The 6,567-nt window shown below is 39.2% G+C and overlaps 1 long non-coding RNA gene across 1 annotated transcript; it reads right to left on the bottom strand.

Annotated features, from left to right (window-relative positions):
* Nucleotides 1-4,417: 4,417 nt before the first annotated feature.
* On the bottom strand, nt 4,418-6,550 carry LOC104697368. Its single transcript, XR_753179.3, has 3 exons — nt 6,335-6,550; nt 5,792-5,853; nt 4,418-4,714 (listed from the first exon to the last, which is right to left on the bottom strand). It is a non-coding gene; the product is annotated as an uncharacterized LOC104697368 (long non-coding RNA).
* Between the last annotated feature and the right edge of the window lie 17 nt (nt 6,551-6,567).

The raw sequence follows: 6,567 nt of genomic DNA, 5'->3' as shown, positions 1-6,567 counted from the left end.
TAAAATGTTGCTGAAAGAATTTGGGGATTAGCAATAACAAAAGTTTCAATCTCAGAACTAGACTATTAGCCTGGGAAGGAAAATCAGGGACTGATGAGGATGGTCATAAGATTTATATACATCCAGGTGGCTTGGAAAAATACTGCCAAAGTGATGGGGAAGAATGATGTTTTTGAGGTGAAATTAGAACAGCATCAGAGATTAAATAGCAAGTCAGCCTGTCAGCAAAACAAACAGCTTAAAGTATTTCACTGTCACCTAAGATTCCCCAGTTCTCCAGAGAATAAATTAGGTGACATCTTAAGCAGTTTTTTGGTTCTTTCTTTTTTTTTTTTTTTCCCCCACAGAGACCATAAAGTCAATAGGTTGGGAAGCAACAGAGGCACACCCAAGTGAGATGGCTTGCCTGTAGTTACAGAGCAAGAAACCAAATGCTTTAATAACAACAGAGCTAATTTGACACCTACCACAGTGCATTACTTATTCAAATACACACCATCAAAGTCTATTCCATTTCTTGCAGCAGTTTCAGCAGTGCCACACAAACAGGAAGAAAGGCAGGAGCTGTGGAAAACCACTAAAGAACTCCTGCATGGAGATTGGTTTGGAATTCTGTTCTGGCGCCTCAACATTTCCTCCTGTAAGCAGGGCTGAACAACTTTTTTACGGGGACAGCTTCCACTGAAGTACTTCTAATTTAGGAGTTTTCCTCCTTGTCTAGAAATTCCTGCAGCCATGTACTTGATTTTTATTCTGTTGGGATAGTTATGTGGTTGGCTTTATTATACACCTCTATAAGCCTACTGACAGGGCTACTGAGAGATCTCTTTAAAATTATGCTAATAATAACAAGCTGCAAAAGTAATTAATGAGTAGTTTCCTAACCTTTCTGCTGCAATGGCTAAAGAACATTTATTATATATCCCATTAAATTTTTAAGAAGTATCCAGAAGTCAGTTCTGTGACTAAACTCAAAAATATTAAGGTGCTACTTTGATCTGAAGAACGTTTCAACAAAAATGAAAAAGCTCTGTTTGAGGTCTGTTTGGAGATAAGGTTGCTGTTTCCCAATACTTTAAATCAATTTTGCTTTTTAATTGCATTGTAATTAAGGAGGATGGATTTTGTTTTCAGTTCAAAAATACCCTAATACAAGAATCCAGTCCACAATGATAAGGCTTGAAATTCAGAAAGTCGGAGGAAATTTCAGAGAAAACTAGGTGACATTAAGCAAAATATTCTCCCACTAAACAAGCCACTTGTTGCCTCCCCTTTTCTGACACAGATTTTAGACTACTGCAATATAGAATAACATTATTTTTTTTATAAAAGTGAAATACATTATGCTTTCATGATAAATATGTCAGGAATAGCAGAAACAAGATCGTTTGGTCAGATGTCACGGTCTATTTTCAGTAGAAGGTACTCCAGATCATGGGCCAGTTAAGGAATGTCAAGGTGCAGATAAGACTGGCTGCTCTGAGGAGGGGTTGGCCCCAGACAAGCACAGCACAGGTCTCAGGTCAACCCAGGAGACAAGAGTGCAGGCCAGCACCTCTACAACATTGCACACAAGGACACCAGAACTGGGTCTGAGTTTAAAAGGGATTTCTGAGCCATAAGTGGGGTGAAAATCCCAGATGAGGTTAGTCAGGTCAAGGACGGGCTGCACAATGTGTGCACACAGGACAACGACCACAAAATGTTTGGGAATTCCAGTAGAATCACAACAACCACTTGAGTTGTGCTGTACCATAGAAAACAAGACTGAATAGAATAGGTCCTTAAACACGCAGAGATGGGTAAGGAATACATGCAGAAATAGCACAGTGCTCTCTGGTGGCGTAGTCTCAAAGCTCCCAGATACAGGGAAGGCAGCATGATCGTGCAGGTAGCTAAAGGTCTGGGCATATACCCAAAGCTCTCTCTGGTTCACAATACACTGTTGGACAAGGGGTTTTGTCGACACGCTCCATTAACCCAAACCCTAGATGGAGATAGAAGTTGCAATGCCCTTGGAATTAGTATTGTATCACTGCAAATTATTAATAATATTGCTGTAATTCATACTTGTAAGCTAAGAGGTTTCCTGCCTTTTGGTACATTTGCTTAATGAGGCACATAGCTCTTCTTTTGCCAGTACACTTTCAATCTCAAATCCTGTCAAGCAGGATTTATGTGCTTTTGTTTCTAGTACAAAATGAGAAATACAAAGCTACATGTTGTAGAACAATTCAGACAACTGTTGTCTTGCTGTTTACACAGCCAGAATTACATGCTAGTTTAGTCATTATTCAAAGTAACATTACCAAGTGAGAGAAAAATCAGTAATCCAAATTCTGTCTCAAGAATAATTACTTTCAGTAAGGCTTGTAGCTACTGTAATTAGGGCAGAAGTTTGTCCATAATGATCAAATATTTAGAAGGAAGTAAGAAACAGCTCCTGTTCTTTGTTTTCCTTGGGCTGTGATGTAGACTCAGGGGAATTGCCTATGTCAGAGAATTGTTTCTGTTGAGAATGAGAGGATTTTATTAGATTTAATTACAGTGGATTTTCTCCCACACAGTAGAAGCTACAGAATGGAAAGTCAGTCATCTGCTTTTAAGCAGGATCATCATAGTTAGAGATAAAAAAGGACAAATTATTGAGCTCATCCTCTTGAAAAGGCTACAGTTCCCTTATGTAGGATATACTGGATATATTAAGCTTATACTCCATGGAACAGCAGCTAAAAATCCATTTAATAGAGAGGGGCTGACCCTTCAAAAATGGATTGCATAGAATTTTGTAACATTCAGATCTTTCATTCAACACAAAATGTTCTCATATTTTTAGTTATTTACACTGTCATTTCTAGGAATATTATTTTACGGTTTTCGAGCTTTGAAATATTTCTCTCATGAAGACAACTTCTATGGTAAAGAATCCAAGCCATGCTAAAAATGCATTAAAAAATAGTGCCCACATTTTAATGTAAAAGAAAAGCATTTAACAAAATCTCAGCAATACTATCCAGAAATATGGAGTTAGATGTTTTAAAACTTTGCCGGAAGTTATTGCTGATGGCATAAATACTCGGCAGGTAGTAGCACAGTTAGCATGTTTCTCTGCGTTGTGCAGAAAATCTTCCATTTGACTGCATTGTATTCCCTAATCAAAGGGAACAGTTTATCTTATTATTGACAGATCATTTAGAGGAGATTGCTTTGTCATCAGACATCAGAAATAAAATCTCTCTAAAATAAAAGAGTTTCAGGCTGTTAAAAGAATATGAGCTTTGCCTTTTGGACTTTTTTTTTATTTTAAATCATACTGTGAATATGTAAAATGTATTCACTTTTCTTATACAAGATGGCAGGCTCCAGACAGCCTAGAGTCTAAATATGGTATTTCTGTTACGGAGCAGAGGTCTGCACATGGTCATCCCTCCATGGGAGGCACAGTTTTTGACACAAGGCTTGAACATTCACTGCACTGAGGTTTTTTTCCTAACTAGCTTGTCTGCAAGTACGTGTTCTCTTCTGCAGAAGACTGCTAAAGGTGTGATCATCCGGAAAACATCCTACTTCCAAAGGACTGCCCCTTGGCACAACAATCTGCTGTTAACACTGCTCTGGCAACTTACAGGGGCCACTGCTGCCCATTAGCAGCACATATACAAGTCTCTCTTGATTGAATATTAGAAGTTTGCAAGCCATCCTGCTGGCTCACAGCACATTAAGACATTGATCTGCAATCTCATCTATGGCCAAATTGCAGGTTACAAACTAGTTTAGACAAGTTGCCTACTCTGTCTTGCAGATGTGCCTGACCAGGGCCACAGAAAACCATGAAGAACTTGCAGGCAGACACAGAAGCAAGATTGCACACATTTTGTGGAACTCTCTAAGTTCTGTGAATTGATGAGTATGTGGAATTTGAAACACTATTAATTATATTAATTATAATCATATATCTATTAGTAAAAGTCTCTTCAGTTAATGTAATAAATTAGCAGTGCCTTTATGTTGTACTTCTTGCTCTCTATGTATTTAACACATAGAAAGTGTCATCTCTTTGATGATCATCTGCTTGCAGGACAACTTACAGGAAGCTTTAAGGAGTGCAAGTACTTGCTCAGATGTATTTTGTGTTCAGTAACACATGCAGTAAAGGGAAGAGAACTACATAAACAACCCTGAAGCAGTGCTTTTAAAATGCAACCTAAACTTCAGTCAGCTTAATAAACAAATTCTCAAATATAAACTCTTACTTTGATTTGCAATTATGCTTTTTAGAAACATTATTTACATCAAAACTTTTAATGCATGTTGTCCAACTATCTTTAAGAAAACATGCAGGCTTCTTTTTTGTGTGTTTATTTTGATCTTTTGATTAACAATAAAAGAAACACAAAATGTTTTGTGCAAAGAGTTTTGATTTTAGAAGTCTGTTTTTCATTTAAACAAAACTTCATCTGAAATACTTTCAGAGAGAACTGATACAAATAAATTTGCAGACAAGGGACCACTACCCTTTAGAACAATTTGAAGAGAAGAAGTTAGGTATAGCTCAAGCCAGAATGATAACAAACATTTGCCTTTCAAAAATCCACAGTGAACAAATAAATGCATAAGATGAGAGTAATTTATGGTTGTAAGTTCTTCAGGTGCCAAATCAAAATAGTTATTCTTCCTGGTTCTTGTAACAAGGCTTATTGGGAACAATCATTTTCTGGAAATTGAGACAGAGACAGCACAATTATACTACAGAAGGCTGACAAAGGTCTCAACTCTTCCCAGGCTTAGACATGAGCCAAGGGCAGCATCATTGTTTTACTCCAGGTTCCTGCATTTGCAGTTAGGGAGAAGAAAAGCATACAAGGAGGACACAAAGAGCAATGAAAAAGCTGGCCACTAAGCCATGCTGCACTCGTGCTCAAAAACATCCCTCTACACAAAAGGGGAAATAAGGTCTCTCTGGACTTCTCATTCTTACTGGGAGAAGTTCCTGCTTTAAGCAACGATCTCATTATACATCGTTCGCTGCAGGGAAAACAAAGTGGTCCCTGGAAGGAGGGACAAAGGAGAAACTTTCTGCTGGCCAGCCTAAGGACACCCTATGGGCCTTGTGGCACCGGACCTCCCCTGCTCACAGATGCTATACAAATTCAATTACACTGAGGAGGGCTTCAGTCAAACCCCACAGTTTGCCTGAAGCCTGGCTCAGAAATGCAATTACTTCCATATTCCATTACAAAAACAGCCATACTTTCATGGGCCTGAAGCTAGCACATATTCAGGGCTTCATTACATCTACTCTCTCTAAATGTTTCTCTTAATTATGTTGAGAAGAGGAGAGAAGCTTGAGGCCTTCCTCATTTGCTAAGAGGAGCTTGAGGCCTTCCTCATTTGCTCTCTTTTCCACTATGGTTGGTTTAATTCCCAAAGCAAAAGACTGAAATGGGATGGGAAGACACAACAAGTAAACAAATATTCTTCCAAATGCACAAACTTTTTTTTTATTTTTGGTGGTGTTAGAAATGCCATATTAACAGCAGCGGCATGAAGACTAGTGCAGACACATATTCACAGACTGTATGCTTTGTTTGCTCTAGGCAGAACGAACAACAGTCCCAGTCCCCCAAGCACACTTTTTGCATCTGGCATACCACTAACAAGATATGTGAATTATCGGAAGCTGGAAATTCTGGCATACATCTTTTAGATACAAAACACTATGCATCAACTCACTTCTCTTGTGTAAAAATGGACTCTACAATTAAATAAAAAGAACTTCCTGTACACTTACAGAGGTGGTGGCACTTCTTTAAGGATTGTTACAAAAGCTGTACTTCTCAGATGCTGGGAACACTGGAAATAAAAGAGCAGAAAAGAGAATGTGTTAACCCTCATGTTTTCATGTTTCAGTCTGAGTAATTAATATTGGTGTTTGTCCAGGTATCACTGAGATACCAACTGGTCATGGAAATGGTGGTCCCCACAGTCATCCTCAGATTCTCTCCATATGCATGATCCCGAATTCATAGTGAAGAACCCATTTATTTCAGTGGGATTGAAATGTGTTTCTTGGGTATCACCAACAATACTATTATGCCAGAGTTAATACTACCAGCAGACTGCACTGGTGACAGGAAAATCACATACTGCAATGCACAGCTGATGCTGTTCAGGGAATGCAAGTTTCATAATAACTTTACATGTTGTCTACTATTTAGAAAATCACATTCTAAATTTCTAAAAGATCTTATTCAAATTTTCCCCTCATCCTGAGATGCTCTAATTGACACCTGAAGTATGCATGGTGTTGAACACACCACATCTTGGCTCTGACCTGTCAGCTAACTCAGCTCACATGAACTACAAGCAAACTTTTGCTAGACGTGAACACTTCTGCCTCTTTTCTCTGGCTCCAGCGGTGTTTCGCAGCTACCACTGCCCACGCTTCGCAGTTGTTAGCAGCAGCACCACCCCGCCCTTAGCACACCCATCTGCTTTCCGGCACGCAGGGCCGGGCCCGTGCAGCAGGGCCGGCGCCGCCGCCCCGCCCTGCGCTGCCTCAGCCCT

The sequence above is a fragment of the Corvus cornix genome, chromosome 6, assembly GCF_000738735.6.
Source record: "Corvus cornix cornix isolate S_Up_H32 chromosome 6, ASM73873v5, whole genome shotgun sequence".
NCBI classification, from domain to species: domain Eukaryota; kingdom Metazoa; phylum Chordata; class Aves; order Passeriformes; family Corvidae; genus Corvus; species Corvus cornix.
Note: the sequence above shows the minus strand (reverse complement) of the source record. Positions and strands in the feature narration are given on the sequence as shown.